At 45.6% G+C, this 20,037-nt stretch overlaps 1 protein-coding gene across 5 annotated transcripts in view; it reads right to left on the bottom strand.

Annotated features, from left to right (window-relative positions):
- The window catches only part of LYPD6 (LY6/PLAUR domain containing 6), a 40,989-nt gene that overhangs the window by 20,905 nt on the left and 47 nt on the right, over positions 1 to 20,037 (bottom strand). For 2 of the 5 annotated variants that reach the window (XM_046944173.1, XM_015289872.4), the window contains exon 1: positions 152 to 318. The exons of 1 other annotated variant lie outside the window; for it this stretch is intronic. The gene's annotated coding sequence lies outside the window, so the exon portion shown is untranslated. Of the gene's footprint in view, positions 1 to 151; positions 319 to 3,785; positions 3,943 to 4,455; positions 4,529 to 20,037 lie in introns of those variants that run through there. 2 more of the 5 variants (XM_001234905.6, XM_040704389.2) reach the window with 2 other exon arrangements.

The following is a 20,037-nucleotide window of genomic DNA, read 5'->3' as shown; positions in this document are numbered from 1 at the left end:
TCCAGCCCAAATCAGCTGCACATCAAAGCTGTCAGGCCAATATTCTGCCTAAACACAGCAAAGCTGATCAGTCCAGAGCGAGCACTGCTGCAACGCAGGGAAGCCTTCCAACACAAAGCCAAAGATGGTGTGTTTCACCCTGAGCACTCACCAGCACAGCTCAGCGGACCCAGGAGCGAGCAGTTTCCACTTGTTGCATCCAAAACAAAGCCCACGCGATGCCGGTCAGAAAGGCTCCAGATAGTCGGGGGTACCAAAAGTGAGCCTCTGCTCCTTGCAACCCAACTGCCAACGAAGCCAACGAAGCTGTGTGAATGCAGCAGCAGATGTGCACACCCACATCTTAAGATGCTGAATTTTTACAAAGAACTTCCATTATTTTAGAGACAATGGATATTGTTTCCAGGCGCATCGGGGCTATTTTGGGAAACAGGCTCTCTACACATTTGCCAAAATTAGCTCAAAAAGGACACAAATGCCATTGTTCAAAAGCAGTATCTGGTGAGCAACCCAGCTGAATCTATGCTGTTTTCTTCAAAAATCACGCGTGCCGATACGAAGCCATAAGCAGATGAAACGTGCATGGGAAAGCTTGGAACTGGCAAGCACCAAGAAATGCAGCAGTTCTCATTTTGGGTTGATTTCCCTCCTCCTTCCACCAATGTATTTCCAGACAGCTGCACAGAACGCCCTCACAGCTCCCGGAGCATCGTTGCACACACGTTATGCACACGTTATGCACACGGAACACACACCCTGCAGCCCTACAGCCCACGTAGCTCTGAGATGAGCTCTGCAGGCGTCTCCCTGCGGCAGCCCAACAGAAAGGCACCGTCTCCAGCAGCCACGCAAGCACCACTTCCTACTAACTAATGAGGAGGAAAGAAAATCAAACACTGGCACAGCGGCACTTAGCATAAGTTCCTGCAGTAAATCATAGGCTAATGATCAAACTCAGGCATGCAAGTTTAGTTTATAGGAATTTTTATAATGTCCTTGGGCACTCGGTGGCCATACCTAATAAGCTCCCACTTAGGCGAGCTCACATGCATGCAGCCTTCAGCATTCCTAGATGTGAAACACCAGCAAAACAGCAGGGTCAGATCACCTCCAGTCTTCCAGAATCAAGTTCCTCACTGCACTATAAACCCATTTCTAAGTCTCAGTAATTTGGTTCATTAAATTGTTGCACAGCAAATCCCTTAGAACGGAAATGTCTGTCAATGCAAACCCAAGTAGTTCTGTAAACTGCCTGACTCCAAAGCATTCACACTCTGGTTTTGCCAGCCAAATACCTTGGCTGTATGCAGAGCTAGCTGACAGGCAGGCAGCCACCCATGTGCCATCGTTTGTCTGTGCAACAGCTAACGAGTTGGAAGTTGGGACACACAAAGGCAGTGGGTTGGCTGATGTAAAGGAACCGCTGACAGAGTTTGATGACAGAAATTTATGTAGGAAGGTGGTTGTACAGGAAAGTAACCACGGGCCAAATCAAATCCCCAGAGTCTAAATATAATCAATTATATCCAGGTACACATCAACACATAAAGGAGGAAGAGAAGACAACGACATTTTCACTTATCTTTGAATCTGTTCCTCCCATCTCTTCCATTTATATCTAGCACAAACCCTCTGCAGAATATAAGAAGCAGACACTGAGGTGTGCCCCCACCACAGCTCACCACAAAAGGCACAACATATCGCCTGCATCCCAGGTACACCCAGTATTTAACTTCCAGGAGGAGCTCTCCATGGAAAACACAGCTTATTGCTGGAGCATATGGCGGCCGAGGGATCAGAGCCACACTGTCCTGTGAGTAGGTCACCCCACACAACAAAGAGCGTGGAGAATTCAATGGGGGAAAAATAGGCATATACAGGAAAATGGGTTCAATGTGGCTGTTCTAACGTTCAGCAAAAAGGTGAAGAATATTCAGCTTTTTTTTTTAAGGCTTTCCAACAAGCAGGCAGTCTTGTTGTCCAAATTAAGTTGTCCTCCCAAAGAAACTGTGGTATCCAGAATAAAGAGAATGATGAAATCAATATGGAATAGATTTGTGCTCACACATTCTTCTCTAATTATATCACAAGAAGGGATTGTCTAATGAAGAAATCTATCTGTAGTGCCAAAAGAAGTAGCAGCAATTCTACCTTACCACCTACTTTGCACTATTCTCACTCAGTAAATGACTTCTTACAAAAGGAAGATGCCTATCAGCAATCAAGATACACAGCATTTCACCCAGCCACCCCAGCATTAAAATAAGCATTTGGTTTCAAGGAAAATGAGCTCATTTTAACTAACGAGGTCTCGCTGAGTTTTACCGGGCTCGGCATCGCTGCACCACGAGCTGTCTGCCTCCTCCAACACATCGACCTGTCTGCTGCTACAGGGCCAGGAAAGGGCTGGGGGTGCGTTACAGCTTACTGCCATCAGGGTTGTACAACAACATCTTCAGGAAAACACAGCAACTGAATCAATGCTGTACGCACTGACCAAGCCGGGGTCTTACAGTGGTGGGAATCCTGGGCCAACTTGGGTTTGCACTTTTGCACCCAACTTTGGGTTTGGAAAACCCCAATCCTACTCGTGATAAACAGGAAACAAACAAAAGAATCCATTTCTGAACTGTACTATAACTTCTGCTTTTCACACCAGAGAGCCCAAGGAAATCGGGCTCCAGATCAAACACCTGAACGCCAGATAATTAAACAAGCGGATCACTGACGCATAAATAAAGTTTTAGATTCGCGGCAAACAAGTATCCTTCTGTAATCCAACCAGGTCAACTTTTCAGACTTTTTGTTATGTCAGCACTGGCCTAAAAACCCAATGGAAACTGGAGGGGCTGGGTTCCCTGCCTGCCAGTGGGGACAGCCCTGGGGAGCATCCCAGTGCGACCTACATGGCCGTGTTTGTGCAAAGGGGGATTTCCGCAGCAATAACGCAGAAACGCCTCAGGTCCCACTCACGCCAAGACCTCCATTGTTTGGACCTCTGTTCCAGCTGTGGAAATCCACAATCTGTGATAGCCATCCGACCCGTGGACAGAAATGAGTAACCGCAGCCCCCAGCACCGCCGGGGCAGCAAATGCTGCCCAATCAGCAGACATACGCTCAGTAACGCATCGCATTCAACACAATGGGCATTTCTTTAGGTAGTGCCATGATTTGTGCCAGTTTTCATGCCCCCCCACATCCATCAATAAGGAAGGGTTTTCAAGATATAAAAGTAATCAGGTGGCTGTAAGACAGGAGTACGTAGTGAGCCTCTTATGTTGGTAAGTGATGTGGTTTAGTGCTTCCACTCCACTCGCCGCAAAACATAACCATCACCAATAAACAGTCAATTCTGCCTCCAACTGAAGCATTTTTTGGCAGAAAAGAGGGCATGCATTGCCTACAACTGTAATCATTTATTTTCCTAAGAAATGTATTCTTTTCCATAGCGATAGGTGTCTGTTTGTAGATTTTTTCATTAATATTGAGGAGTGGAAGCTCTTTTACAATACATTTCTCCTTTGCAGAGTTCTGTACAACTACTGCATTTGCTTTTACTTTGAAAACAGTTTGTGAAGAACCACATTTTCACGGACACTCGGGAATCACACCCACCCTTTGTCACCCAGCCAAATCCAAACGAGCCGTGCAGAGCAGCACGAGCCGGGCACGGAATGCACATTACCGTAACTATTTGCTCACCCAACCGGCACAAAACACTCACATTTCCACTTTAATGCAAAATAAGGAAAAGCAGATATCACACACAACACAGGAGCAGTACCTCTGCGCCATGTCCCGTGCTTCAGGGGGCTCCCGTTGTGCTCTCAGCGTGGTGGGGACCCAGCAGCATCCTCATCCTCCTGCTGCTCACACTGCTGCTGGCCCTGGGTTGGGAGTTCTGCCCCCTCCGTCCTGTGCTGCTGTCGGTTCTACCCTGGCTGGGGAGGGAGGTGGGGATCTCAGCAGGGCACGGCCCGTGCTGAGCTCGGGGTTTCTTTTATGCTTTGTTATGAATGAGATGCTAAGTTAGTTTAGGCACATATATATATACATATGCATGGTATGTATATATATGCACATCTATTGCCTAATTTAGTGGGTGGCAACCCTTCCCATGGCAGGGGGCTGGAAATGGGTGATCTTTAAGGTCCCTTCCAACCCAATACATTCTATGACTCTATGATCTTTAAGGTCCCTTCCAGTCCAACCATTCTATGACTCTATGATATATAACCCAACTGATTATTATTTTAACATTCTACTCTCTCACACAAGTCTTCCCTGTCTTAGGAAGGAAACCTACATATGGCAAAGTGTAAATTCAAAGCATGCTCCCCTGGAAGCAGAAGCCCAGCATAGATAGGTGACACCCTGAGCATGCACGGGTTGCTATATGGGGTGGGGGGGGGGGGTCACAGCAGGCAGATGGGAGCAGCCCCCATTGTACTCACCCCAGCAGCTCCAGTGCTGGTGCTGCCACGCCGGAGGGACGACAGCAAATGCTTTGCTCCGGAGGGAGTGTCCTTCCCCACGGTGAATCAGGCTGCCTTATCCCAGCATAATGTTACAGAACGCTCCGCTCCTGCAAAATCCCATATGCCAGGCTGTGGGGTTTCATCTCTTGCCAGTTTCAAGTGGGTTTTGTTATCATGCAAAGAATGTAATTACGTACGGCTCGCTGTATTCAGGGCTGTTTCCCAACAGACGGAGCATAAATATCGACGCGCATGTAGAGCAGCATGACATCACGTTGTAGTGCAGTTAAGTGGCTTTTAGATGACAAGCAGTGCCCCGTCCTTGACAAAGCAAAGATTAGATAAAGTATTGGACAGGAGCCACGACTGCCGGCTGCCTGTACCAGCATAGAGTTTAACAACACCACTTATTTCAGAACATTAATTAGTCATGCAGAAAGCATTCAAAACAGACAAGGAGACTCTTCCCCCCCGAAGCACCGGCACTAAGTCAGGCACGGAGGAGCAGCGCAGCCCGTCCCCAGCCCTGCACACACCGGTATTTCCTGCTCCCGTTTCCTCCCTGCATGTCATGGGAATGCAACCTGCAGAGCGCACGCTCCCGAGCACCTCATGGACCAGGCCAAGGGTATTTCTGTCCTCTGTGTTTTGAGCACCACCACGCGTGCACTCCCCTCTGGGATTCCATTTCCCCACGCGTTGCTCTGCTGACATGATTTCTGTTCACTCATCCAGTGAGGCTGCCAAGTCAGACCCACACATTTAGAGGAGATGCTGATTGCTTACCTACTTGGAAATGGAGGACACATCTTTCTCTTAGGGTTACTGTGGTACAAACGTTGGTTTTACAGACTCTGTGGTTTTGCAGGAAGAATACTGCACATCAGGCAGTGCATTGCCTGGGGAGGAGCACCCGGGGATTACCCACATGTTTCATTAAGTGGCTGTAGAACCGGCTGGGGCACCTCGGGCATTGGGTGCTAACCATGGCCCTATCTGTGATGGCAGCCTCACCCCAACACACAGATAAATCTCTCAGCTAACGAGAACAGAAGGTTGGGAAGGGGGAAGACAATGAGTGCCACTATCAGAGGGCCAACCACCCTAGGACCAAGTTCTTGACTCAGGTCTTTTAGAATGAAAAAGCCTAATCTGATCAATAGGACTTAATCATTATTTTTGTATCTATTCCCACAAATGTTGTTAATAGGAACAGACTCACCTGGCCAGAGCATCCAGTGTTAGTGACCACCCCAGCAGGGCAATGGGGTCAGCGCACAGAGCACAGAAGGAGCAGCAATGCTATGGCACAGCAGCAGGAAAAGCTGGAAAGGGTCACAACAGAGTGGGGCTACAAAGCTGTAATTGGCACAGGGGGGATCAGAGCTTCATGCTTCTCTAGTGCAAAATACTGAGTTTTAAATAAATCTATTTACTGCACTCCTCCACCAGTAGAAGCAGAAGGTGCCCCTACTCAGCAGTACATCCAGGTATAAAATGGGAATTTCAAGCAACCCAGAAATTTTGTTTATGAAGTCAAGTTTAAAATAACATGTAAAATCATGCAAGTTACAAAATAGATTGTAAAGCATTTTAAGAGTCCCATATAGCTTTGGGGATAAAAGAAGTGATTGATGTTGACCCAGAAAGGCTGGGAACATATTGTGAGGGCCATGGGTTCCTCCTTGGAGGCCAAGCACCCAATGCATCCCATAGCACTGATATGAGCATGGAAGGGCTACCAGCAGCCATTAACCACAGCCTCCAAGTGGATGCTGCACTTTGTCACACTGAGTTCTGGTTAATCCAGAAGAATCAAAGGCCAGCTATTAGTAGCTCTCATTAATTAATTTGGAAGCCTATATGAAAGAGTTAGCAATCATAGACAGAAGTGGTCGGTAATGTTGGTTCTCTTGGTCACAGATCCTGTGTTTGTCTGTAGGGTGGATGAATCGTGAACATTTGTTCCTTCAGAAATGGTTTGGGTGTTTTTTCTCAAGGCTGTAGATGCTGTGACTCTGTCTTTGTGCACTGTGTAAAAATAGATCTCCATTTTCATAGATCTTTAGACACTTTCTCATTTCCAGGCATGAGAACACAGTGCTGCTTAACAGGGCCACCACTGCGGCCTTTCAATGCAGTTTATTCATTGCTTGCTTGCGATGGTTTCTGAGTGTCCTACTCACAGCTGGTGAAAACGAAAGCCATGTCTCTGGCTGCAAATAGCTCCCATGAACAGCAGCACGCATCTTAACACTGCTGCATCAGATCCCTCACTTTCCCTTAAACACTGCAAAGGAGCTAAGTCAGGACTATTCCCCTACTCCATGGGAAGGTCAGGTTGGTTTTAGGAAGCATTTCTTCTCCAAAGAGTGGTCAATGCAGTGGCACAGCTGCCCAAGGAGTGGGGAGGGGATCACTGTTCCTGGGGGTGTCCCAGAGCCATGGAGATGTGGCACTGAGGGACGTGGGCAGTGGGCATGGGTTGGGGTTCTGAGAGGTCTTCTCCAACCCCATTGGCTCCGTGATTCTACTGCCTCCTCATTTCATGTCCATCATCACCGAGTCTAGAAGCAAGGCTAAACTACTTTGCATCTGTGTCTCAGAGCAGTCCATCCTCTAAAACATGCACCTAATTATTACGGTTCATAGTAGACACTCATGAGTTTACTTTTTCTGCTAAGGAAAATGATGCTCTGAAAAAGTTCAATATCAGCAACGAGGGCACTAAACTTTGTGCCACAGGAACAAGCCTGACAGTGTTCTATTTCCAAACATTAAGCAAGTTTAATTGTGTTCATGTTATTTGGTAAAAGATTCCAGGACAACAGCTTGGAGACATATTCTGAGCTATCGGTATTTCGTAGTTGAATTAAAACCTAAGGCTTAGGTTCCTGCATGCCCGAACAGCCTTTGACTTCACATGCAATTAGTGACATAATTAACAACATTTAATAATGTTAGCCAGCTATTCAGAGCCAGAAGACTGAATGAGCAACCTAAATGGGGTGCTCCATGATATCAGCAAGATCACATTTTCCAGTCCTACAAAGGAAGTTAAGGTGCTACTGGTCTCTACTGTTTAGAAATGACTTTCCCAGCAGTGAAAGCAGGGACACACCACTAGGTCCCAGCATTTCATAAAGAACAGGACATACTGGGCAGCCCTGTGTCCTCTGTGTGACTTGGTTCACATATCGCTCGAGGACAGAGAAAAATCTGGTCAGTTATTTGATCCAAGTGCACTCGGTCTGACACCCCAAAGCACAAAAGAATCTCAAACAGAGGAGGATTCCAACTCAAGATCCATTCATTTTTAATGGTAGCTCTCAAATAGGATTCCTTTGGGACATTTCTTTGAGAAATCATGAGCTAATAGAACCAAATATAACACCTATCTGGTATGAGGAAAAAACAATACTTCAAACAAACACGAGAACATTATGAGAAAGGAGGTCAGGTCTGAAAAGCAAAGTGGACATGATGGTGGGTTGGATGGAAGAAGCGGTACTGCCTCAAAGACAAGGAGCAGGAGGAGAAATAAAGGTGTTGAAAAGGGAAACAGGAGAATTAGGAAAAACCAGGGTGAAGTATCAGGGGAAATCCCAATATCTGCAAGGAACTGCTAATAGGAGACTAGAGTATTTAGCCAATGCAGGCTTCTGTGCCACAGCAAAACAGAGGCATACCCAAAATGCTTGCTTCCAGGTGTTAGGTCATGAAAAACACGAATTAGATATAAAATAAAGAGGAAACAAATGCTCAATTTGCTCAAAAATACAGCAGAGAAGCTCCGGCCAAAGACCAACAACCAAAGCCCTCACACTTGGCAACACAGCCCCGTACTTCCCGCAGGAGGCACGGGCGTGCTTTCCCAATGTGCTCCACATGTCCCCAGTCTCCAGCCCACCACAGACCTTCCAGCATGGCATGCTGTAGTTCCTTGCTGTCAGCGTTGGCACCAGGAGGAGATTCCTGGTGGCACCCATTGGAGCCCTACCAACAGAGTGTGCTTCTGGGCCTCTGTCAGCCATAAAAACTCAGCACCACAAAATAAAGGACTAAAGAAAAAGAGTTAGTGGAGTAAAAAGGGGGTTACTTTTTCTTCCCCCGTGCACTGTCTTGTTTTGCAAAGAGAAAAGTGACAGCCATGAAAGAGACCCTCACTGCCCATTGTCGACTGCCAGTAGCACCAGCCATTCATTTACTGGAGTGAAAACTAATAGGGAGACTAATGAGAAGTTTGCTTGGACGCATTGTGGCATTTCATTACAGTCTGGTGGAAAATTGGAAACAAACCCAATCGTCCCGTGCTCTGTCAGCTCTCTCTCTTGGATCTGTCTGAAAATGCAAACACACACGTCTGCATTCAGCCCTACCTACCAGGAGAGCTCCTAATGACTTCTGACAAATTTAATCCCCCCAGCAGAAGCTTTCTTGCTTATTTTTTCCCCTCTCGGTGTTTCACGTTGCAGTATTACAACACTACAATTTGTTTAACATCAAAGATAAACTTGGTCTTGTTGAGTTCCATCCCATTGGCCACAGCCCAGTGATCAGCCCATCGGGCAGATCGACACTGCTCCCCAACTCCGTGCCATCCGCACACTTACAGAGGGTACACCCAAACCCCTCATCCAGATACAATACAGATATTAAATAGGATGAGCCCCAGTGCTGACCCCTGGGGAACACCACTCGTGCCTGGCTGCTGGCGGGATGGAACTCCATTCACAACCATGGTGCAAGATATCTGAGCTCTCTGGAGATGATCGTTCTGGGTTTTTTAGGAGAAAAAAAATATATATTAGAAGATGATTCCAAATAATTTCTGATACTTGTAGCTCCTTAAAAACGGCTGTTGAGTATTCAGCTAACTGCAGGGGGAACACTTTATGCAAGTCCTCAACTCTCCACCACAACTACATGGAGAACACAACCAAGACAGAATAAAAAAGGAGGGATTAAAAAATAATAATACTAATAGCCAAAGGAGGGGCTAACATGACAAATTTCATATTCTTATAGATTTTGCAGGGTCCTGGGAATGGCAGAATTATCCTGAAAGCTGCACACTTTTGCAGCATCACACGCACATCACATCCATCGGTGTGAAGGCAGCCCCAGCCTTCCTTAGCGCCTTTTGATCTGCTTGGTGTCCCGGAGCAAGGAGCCCATGTTTGGCTTGAAGCTCGACACCAGAGGGCATGGAGCACCTGATCCAAAGCCCACTGATGCTGAACTAATGCAAGGCTGACAACTCCTTCACTCCTTATTGAGCTGTTAAACAAATACCAATTTATTCTGTAGCTAAATTTCATCAATGGATATTATTAATTATTATTTGACAGGAGGAACATGACATGAAGAACATGTTGGTTTTTGCCTCTCTCTCTTTGGTCATTCTTACTGTGATGGGTTGGTTATCTCATGCCAACAATCCAATCTGCCACCCTTGTTTGGCAGATGGAGCTCCTTTTCAGCTAGATATCTTCCTTCCATTTATACATTAAGGAGATAAAACATGAGATGACAAGCTGATTCATAAATAAAATGATTCTGCAGAGGGAAACAGCAATTGTTTGTGCTAACACATGGGCAGCTGGGCAGAACTGTGGTGTTTGGGGGCTGTATGTTTAATACACAAGGTAAAAAAAAAGCTTTCAGCTTAATAAAATAAGAAAATAAACAAAAAGAGAGAAAAGCCATTGGGAAATACTTTGCATGTCTTTATAGCTGAGATGTTAATGGTCCAAAGCAACATCTGTGCTCTTCCTACATTCTCAGGCAAAAAAGAGAAGCTCGCTGATTATGTGAGCCTGCTTTGAAAGCCCACAGCAGATTTATTATTTCCTTTGGAAAAACTGTACTTTGTTCTTCCTTCAATATCATTCCCATCAACTGCAGCACGCCAAAAGAAGCTGCTTTGGGAACAAGCCAAAAAGATGGAGACAATGTGGTATGTTTTAAGCACAGACTATTTATGGGCTGCGAGAGAAAATCCTTTTGTAATTCTAAAGTCTGCATTCGGTGCAAGTTAATGAGAAAGTTTGTAGAGACTGAAAGGTCTCATTATGATATGTCACTCCACGATTGCATCTTTGTTGTCTTAATTTTCTTTTAAACTGCTCCCAAGCTGGCCAAAGGAATCTTTATGAGGGAGGATGAGATAAACTTAGAGGATCTGAATGTGGAGATGGACAGTCCAGATCCCATCCAGTTATTTTGCTCTTGTGGTGAGCCATGAGAATGAAATAACTGAGCTGAACTACAAAATAAGGAGCTGAACTACAAAACCCCAGCCACATTCTACTGGCTGGCTGAGAAAGCCCTGGGGTTATAACCAGAGGGGGCTGGAGGGAAGGATATATGGCACAAGGGACACAAAGCCTCACATCCTTCAGTGTGATCTTGTTTTGTGACCATACCTGGCCCCACAGAAGTCCTAAATTTTGGCTCCATGTGACATTTGCACAGTTCAGAGATGGAGAACCCAATGACAGCGGGTGGCCTCCATGTGCTCACACCTTCTGGCTTCTGGTGAGCACGGGTGCACAGAGGATGGATAGAAGAGATCCGGAGTGGTTTGTTTCTCAGTTCAACTGGAGAAAATCATTACGTGCATGATGAATGTATGTGTGGCTTCCTGGAATATTGAAAAGTTGCTTTTTCTTTCAAAAAAAATTTTTTTTTTTTTGGAATTATAAAATACTGAATAAAATACATTGCTTCAGTTGGAGAGAAATTAGTGGGAGCTGTGGCCTTTCCATTAATTATTTTCTGTATATGATTCAATAACTACCACCCCAATAATTCTGTTCTCAACACTAGCACAACAACAACTGATCCTTTTCAGCCTACTTTCACCACAGACATTTTCATCATGCTTAACCATACACATACACTTTAAACAGCATTTGATTGGGATCCAGTCCAGCTGGCAATGGGATCAGACTCATTAGTGGGTCATCGGACTTGCTGCTATGAGGGGAAAAGGGCTCTTATTGTGGTCTCAAGAGACGGAGGAGCCTAGAAGTTCAGGAGGTGAAGTGGCCACAGATCTCAGCACTTTAAATAGTGTTCGGTTGGGTTCTAAGGTCTCTTTCAACCCAATCGTTCTATTGCTCTACGACCTTGGAGGTGCCTTCCAATGCAACCACTCCATGGTTCAATGAAAAGATGAGCATGGTCTGAGCATGGATTTGCCCCTTGCTCCCACCCCAGAGACACGTGTCCTCCCACATCACTGCTCTGGAACCAGCAACACAGGAATGGGAGAGAAAGAGGAAATATGAGAATCAAAGAAGTGTCAAAGAGAGCAGCAAGAAGGGGCAGAGGTCTAACAGCTGCAACCTGCAGAGGAAGATTAAAGGAATGGGAGCAATTCAACCCAAGGACATTTTCTGACAGAAAGAAGGGGTGAGTCCACCAGAGATCGCCTGGGGATGATCTGCTCAGCCTGCTAACAGCTGGGGAGACATACAGCACTTCCATGGCAGGAAAAGCTGCTCAAGTTCAAGAGGAGCAAAAGCCTGAGCGTGGGCAGCAAGGCAATCCTCAGCAAAGGGCACATCTCTGTGCCGCTCCTCTCGCACTCAGGCAGCACCAAGTTGACCCCATCGGTCTGTCCCAGCCCCTCCCATATGCGTGGGGTGCTCCAAAAGCACCTGAGAGCTCCAGGTTGCTTTTCCAATTCAAGAAGGAATACTTTATCGTGTTAACCTGGAGAAAAGGATAATTGTCTTTAAGGCTTATAGCAGAAATCTGGGGGAGAGAGAAACGCAAGATGGAATTCCTCCAAGCCAAAAGCACATTTTGCTAATGCAAGATGATTAATGACAAGGGCGTAATCATATTAATGGAGAAATTTATGGAAAGGATACATGGATAACTTCCCAATTCATTCCCTTCTCACGCACTACAAGTTAATGGGTGTTTTCCCAGAGCTCAATGAGAGCAAAGCACAAATCCTTGAGACAAGGACGGGCTGCCCCATCACGTGCACTGATGGCTATGGGTGCCTGTCCTTCTGCATGTTATTGTGTCTTCCAAGTGCCTTTAATGCACAGAGTCCTTCACCCAGCTGGGTGAGCGGGTGCTTATAACACCCAGATTCTCAAGAGGAGATCAGAAGGGGAATCTCCTCTCCCATACAAGAGAGGAAAAAAAAAAAAGGTCATTTCCTAAATTCTGGAGTTGATCTGAATTTCAGAGCCATGCCTGAGGAAAGTCAACAATGGTATCTCTGCAGGAAGAACAAAGAGATTGATGCCAATAGACAGCATAGATGAGTTCAGCAGAAACAGCACTTTGGTTCAGCTCATTCTAGATACATTGGCTATGGTTTCTGCAGCTGATTTTCAGCATTCATTGAACAGCTTGTCAGCCAACGATGGACCCAGCTTCTTTGTGAGAAATCACAGCTTTATTTTTATTCCCCCACTATCTTTCCCTATTTAAAAAGAGGAAAGGAGCACAGCACTGAACTTCTCAGCCCAGGAAGGCAGGGTGGGTAACCGCTCGCTCCCAACCTCTGCAGAGCAGCATGAATGCCACCATTGTTACATGCAGGTCCATTCCAATGCTAGAATTGCAGCCTTGGATTGCCCCTCCTGGCTTGTATCAGGTTTATTTTTTAAAAGCATAACCACATCCCAAAACCACAACAGAAAACTAATGGTGCTTTACTTTATCTGGAGTAGAAATAAATATGAATTCTGACTTGATGGCAATAAAAGTAAAAGGGTGTCTTTCCCCCAGAGAAACAAAACATCCCGGCCTTCCATGTGCATTATCTCCTCATATTTATCAGGTTTAACCTCACAATGGGAATGCTGAGGGAACACAGAGCCATTGAGGGCCGCAGCCTATCGGGGCTCCATCGATCCATGCATCCAATGCCACATTCTCTGTCTCTTAGATGTCAGCGGATACAAGAAAGAGTTGAGCAAATTTTGTGTAATTGCTGTGCACTTAGGAGCTCCAGAGGAGGCTGCGTTTCATATTGAGTTGCTTTACGAGGCACAAAACAAAAGCACACTGTGCTGACAGCCACCTTATCCGGCCATCAGGACATCTCAGCGCTCCATATCAGCCACACAGCACCATCCAACCTTCAGTTATAATAGCCAGAAAAAGACAGACAGCTTCAGAGATGCTCACCAGCACATGGTGGGGGTGGGTTGGGGATCCTAGAGGTCTTCTCCAGCCTTAATGGTTCTGAGGTTCAGTGATAGAGGGAGGAGCATGAGCACTGACTGAGCTGCATTTCACGTGAGACAAACAACTCAGCCCGTATTTGCACCAAGAAATGCATGTTCACGCTGGTTCAGCCAGGATTAGTCATATGATTCAAACACTCAAAAATCCGTTCCTTAATGCATTTCTGGCAGCCAGGGCAATGAAACCACAGGGGTTTATTAGCCATAGAAATGATGATGGTTATTGTTCGGGGATAATATTTTAAAAGCACACTTACCGACTTAACAACCTATTGCCCAGTCTAAAAAATTGGCTTTGGTATTTTTGGCAAGGTCTGTAGGTACGTTTTAAAATTCCTAAGGAATAGAGATGTTTCCAAAAGCTCTGCTAAGTTCTCAGCTTCAATAACCTGGCCCCAAAGAGCCTGTTTTTAGCATAAGAGCTGCAGCACCGGCTCGGAAAGGACACGTTGGGACGCAGAGTCCCATCAGGTCTTCCAACACTGCACCTGGGTGTGCAGGGATGGCGCATCCTGCTGCAGCCATGGCCACGTGCACAGCTCCACCTTGCAGTATGGACACAGAGATTACTGCTGTTTTCATGAGACCACACACACAGGGGAGCTTCCCGGCTAACACAAGAGAGAGCCACGAGCATCAGTTGAATATAGGATATTTTTCTGCAGAGGGATTTTCCTGAGCAACAGTTTGTTTTCTGGGGGAGGTTTGGTTGTGTCAGATCTCTTTGCTTTGCTCTGTGAGTGGCAAGGAAACCTGAGCACCTCTCGCCTGGGGCCCCAGGTAAATTCTTCCCTCTGTGACAGATGGCCCTCCAGCTTTTGGACAGCACAAAAAGCACAGAATAAAGTCCACGTGTTCATCACAGCTCACTACCTTCATCACCCATGATGTAGATACCACAGAAATAGTGCCCGCAGAGCCCGATGGTGACACCCCATAGAGACTTCCTTTCAGGTTGGAAAGGACCTCCAAGAGCACCAACTCCAACCACCACTTGTTGGGTTCCAGTTTAAGTTTCAGCACAGAGGCCACCAGATCCCTCAGCATTTACAACAAGGAAAAAAATGACACATCCACCATTAAATCCAAGCAGGTTCTAAGCCCAGGCCCAGGCAGTGCGAAGCATGGCACTGTGGAGGAGCTCCTATCCCTGCACAGTTTGCTGAAGTCACCTAAGTAATGAATGCATCAGCCTTTGCACTGACACTGGATGATCTTTAAGGCACTTTCCAACCCAAATCATTCTGCGATTCAGATCACAGAGCACATGAATCTACAGGGAGCATGGAAACATTCTGCACCTTTTATTTGCTGGGTCTGATCAGTGACTGATGTAGGAAAAGATTCTGATATTTAGCTTAGCTCTCAATTATAGTAATGCCCCCAAATAATTATTTTCTCCATCATTTTGCTTAGTATGTCAGCTTCTGAATCCATCAAGCACTTTAATCCATCACATTATTCTTTCAACCATATTACCAACAATTATCTTTTTCCAGAGGTACGAATCCTCTTTTTCCACCAGCCCCCCACCTCAAAAAAACAAAGTGGAATTCAGACTACTCCCCTATCCCAGCCATCTCCCCATGCTGGATTCCTACCGGGCAGATTTACAGGACTTAATGGTGCAGGGGCTGGAGGTCAGCTAGGTTTGCTCTGAAATTACTTGCCTTAGGACAGCAAATTCCAAAGCAGCTGCAGCAGAGCGTGGCCATAATGACTGCTGACAGATGGGAGATGTTCTGCAAGAGCACAGTGCCAACGACCTAAAGTGTGGTGTCATTTCCCTCTTGACAACCACCCTTCTCAAGGGAAGCCATCCCAGCGAGCCTCTCTGCCCCAACTGTGTCAGCAACTTAACCAAGTGTTATCACAGCCAAAATGAGCTTAGGTTTCACAACAAATCTACCTACTTGCAACTTGCTGTAGGGAACCTGATTTAGCAAGGGGTTGGGCTGAGGGACCTCAAGAGATCTCTTCCGACTCCTACAGTTCTGCTCTCCATTAAACAAGTTTTATTTCTCTGGAGCCTTTAGAGAACACGTGGACCTCCAGTGGTCTGGTCTGCAGGCACAGGTGGGGAGCAATTGAGCATTGCTCCAATGATGCCGACACAGCATCTTCCTGGAGATCCAAGTTCTATTCCCCAGGAAGGGAACACAACAGCATGAGGTCTTGGCTGGTCCTGAGCTGCCTGAATGCTCGTTTAAACAAAACTTCTACAGTTTAACTTACTGGAGGGGCAACACTTCAGCTGCTGAACACCCTGAGAATCAGAGGTGTCCCGGTGTGATTTAGAGCCTTTGCTCATTAATAGGCCATTAATAGTGTATATGAAGAAAAGTGGAAGAGCTGCATGCCAGGACAAAGCCTGCGCTTCCTTGACACATCTTACGTGTATCGGTGGAATCTTTATTTATAGCTGCAACAACAGAAAGGAATAAATTGTGAGCTGAACGTCACTCAGCTAAAGCCCCCAGCACTGCTGGCGTCTGACAGCTACCGCAGGAGCTGAGTTAGATTTATATGAGTGTGGAAGAGGAGCTTACACACTTGGTCTTGTCAGCACGTTTTCTAATGGAATGAAGGATGCTCCGAAGGCCAAAAACCCTCTGTGTGAGGGATGGAGCCCACTTGCATAGCAGCATCCAAAAGTGATATTCTGGGATCTTACAAGTCAGCACCCGGGCAGTCCCACCACATCCAGGTATGGGTGCTACCAGGGCATGGAAACCACAGCTCTAAGGTGATGTAACACCCACAAGGAGCTTACCCTACCATAAGTAACCTGTGGCTGGAATGATATAAAGCAATAGGATCACATATGTCAGCCTCATCACTAACAAACTTCTCAACATAATATCACGTTGGCATACCCTTTGCAATCACCCTATGAGGGTCAGCATTCACCCAGGCTACAAATGGAAGATGACCAGAGGTTTGCCAAGCCAGCAACTCACGGTTGGCTGAGATGCCCAGGCCCCCGTGGGTGGAAGGGAGCTCTACTCCCCAGAAAAAAATAACTTTCTGCAAAGACAAGTTTGTTAATTGGCTCAAACTCAATGTTAGAGCAGCGGATTCCATGACCCCTTGTGCCAAGGGGAACAGGGAGGCGGGCAGTGGCACTGAGCATCTCCAGCATGACAACCTGTGGCCTTACTGTACCTCACAGACCAGATCTGTTCAGTGGGCAGATGCTGATACACCAGAAGCAAAGATAAACACATCACACAACACCTGAATCAAGAGGAGAAGGGAAAAAGGGAGTGGCGTTTCATTTATACAAGCTTCAGTGAGGTTTTGCAGCATGGACGCATTTCCCATTAACAGCTTCAGAGGAGGAAGGCTGAAGAAAATGAGCACTCAACAGAAGGAAAGTAAAAATTTGAGGTAAACCCTCTAACACTGCCTTAAAATGGACAAATCCGTTTAGCTATAGGATTATAATTAAATATAATTAAAAAAAAAGAAGAAAAGCAGCTTTCTTTTGAACAACTGCTACTTGCAGTTGCATGCAATTCAGCAGACAATTCTTGTAAGGAGCTGAAGTACGGTGAGTAAGGAAGGATACCTCACTTTTAAACAAGCAACAGTCACCATCAACTCGGTATCCTGACGTGGTTTTCTGAAATGACCCTTCCCCTCTTCTCTCAGTTCAGCCTATTCTATTCCCTCTAGTGTAAAATAACAGCAAATCCACTCACCAGCAACAAGAGATATTGTCTGAAGACTACAGAAAATCTCATAAACAACGATGAGTAATGGCACAATAGAAAAGCTCATTAATAAAATATGGTTTCCATAAGAAGGACTGCTTCATTTCACTTCTAAAAGACAAATCTGAGTTCCTGAGTGCCAACAGGCACACACCAGCTGTGCATGGCAACCATCCCTTGGACCAAACAGTGATCCCCAAATGGCTGAGCGTTTTGCATTTGTACACATATTATCCCAGCAAGTCAGGTTTAAGTCCTAAGGCACCAATTAAGCCATCCCTAGATCCTTACTTGACAACTTCAAAAGAGATAAAGTGACTCACCAGCCTAGAGCTGTCTTGCTTTATGGAAGAAGTTATATTCCTTATGGCAGAGACAACAATACTCTCCATTTCTACCTTAGCTTTACTACCTTACTGCATTTCTACCTTACTTTATCAAAAAAATACATTAGAAGGTTTTGCATACTTGTGTTCCTTTTAGACAAGAAAGCAGATTTATTCTCCCCACCACTTCTTGTCCTGGACAAATCCTAACTCCTTTTAACAGCACACAATGCACAGCCAACAGAACCACATTTTGGAATGATTCCTCTAATTCCTCCTCCCGCCCCAAATCAGATCCCATATTTTTCATTAAGGTAAAATCGTTTTCTTTCCAACATTAAAAAAAATCCCTTTTGTAATGGATCTACTCTGCTTTGAGCTGAGAACAAAGAGAAAATCATCAATTCCAGGAATTCCTTCTTACTGACAACTTTCACGGGCGCCCTTCCAGACTGGAGGAACCATGTCCCACTTTGGGGCTTCTGCAGGGAAAACTCATTAATAAGAAATTCTCTGTGAGACATTCCTACATGTTGATCTGCTGCCAACACGAGCCAACAAGTTGCACAAAAACTGCCCACTCAAACGCAGCACTTAACCGGCCAGAGGAACACATTTTCTGCTCTCAGGTATCCAAGATTGGACTCCAGTGCAGCTCAGTGGACATCTTTGTTGCTCCCATTTACTTTAATGGTGTTTGGGAAGGGAAAATAAATGAAAAGCACAGTTGCAGAGCATGGCACATTGTGACCTTGCTTAGTTTGCAAGTGATGTAACAGCAGTAGTTTAGAAGTGCCAGGCTAGCCTGTAAAAATGTTATCTGGATCTTCATGGAATCACAATTATCTCTCAGTCTTTCTACATGGCTTTCCCACTGTATCCTGCATCTCACTGCAACCTTCCAAAGAGGTCCTTGAATTCCCATCTCAGGAGCTCATGGGTTTCCAGTAGGTACATTTACCCACTCCATGAAACTACCTGGGCTGATGACACCCAGCTGCAGATTAAACCCTAACAAAAACATCTGAAAACCCCCAAACCTCGTATAATCTCTTCCTGCCTGCAGAGACTCAGTTTTTCTCAGCATTCACCAACCACATCTCCTGAATTTAGCTATGACATGGTTCTTTGGCAATATTTTCCTTTTATCCAGTCAAGCAGAAAGGAACAAGCTGCATATCGGACTGGAAATACCGGTCCATCAAAGAAGACTGTATTTGGTGATTGATTTCCTGGTGCTTCCATCTGCACTCATCAAAGGAAAAAAAGGAAGAAAAATATAAAGTATCTCTACACATAAGTATCTGTTTTGCCCCTTAAGGAAATAAAATAGCTGTCAGTGTGAGATAACCACTCAGATGTGTGCAATGACACCATGCGCATCAGCCTTATCCAGATAGAAGGAAGAGCTGACTGCTTGGAAAAACATCCCAACTGCACTGCAAGGTGGTTTGTGGTACAATTGAGATAGGAAACACTCTGGGCTGTCCCTGCTCTTGCTGAAGATTGCTTTTCCAATGCCTGCCCACAGTTCCCTCACCCCAGCAAACACATGCATGCTGCCCATCCCCCACAGCACACTGTGATGAGCACAGGTGTCAGTCCCCAGTCCTGACTGCTCCCACAAAAGCAGAACAAATCCACCTGAAGAACTGCACATTTAAAAAAAAGATATCAAGAAATATTTTGCTATAAAGAATATACTGAAACACGTTTACCAGCTGGCTGCAGACAAGTCAGACCAACAAATCTGATTCATCTGAACACACCTGGCTGTGCCCACGAGTTGGACTTTGCTCTTATCCTCCTCCAGTGGTGCACTTACAGACTTTATATCTTTTTGCAGACTGTTCACCAACTGCACCGAAGCACTTCAGGGTCAGTGATTTTCATCCTTAACATGCAATGTGGGGACCAAATCCTTAAAGAATGTCTTATATTGCAACCAAAACCCAACACGTGGCTGCCTGACAGAGGAGCTACAGCTTGCAGCAAATCTGGGGTTGCACCCCAGATGAGATAAGACACCTTCCAGAGCAGCATCCTCCAAACAGCAAGGATAAAATAACCTCAAAAGTGCTACAACTTGATGAAATTAACACAAATGAGCTGTGATCTTTCAAGCCCTCTTTAACATCACCTCTCCTTTTGCACAAACCTATTCCATCAGTTGAACACCATCTTCAGTTTTCTCTCTGTTAATAGCCATGGCTTCTTACTACAGTACTGACAACAGCATTAGAAGCAACCTTGCCACATCAACACGAAAACTGAGCAAAAATAACAAACTATGAT

Source organism: Gallus gallus, chromosome 7 (assembly GCF_016699485.2).
Source record: "Gallus gallus isolate bGalGal1 chromosome 7, bGalGal1.mat.broiler.GRCg7b, whole genome shotgun sequence".
NCBI lineage: Eukaryota > Metazoa > Chordata > Aves > Galliformes > Phasianidae > Gallus > Gallus gallus.
Note: the sequence above shows the minus strand (reverse complement) of the source record. Positions and strands in the feature narration are given on the sequence as shown.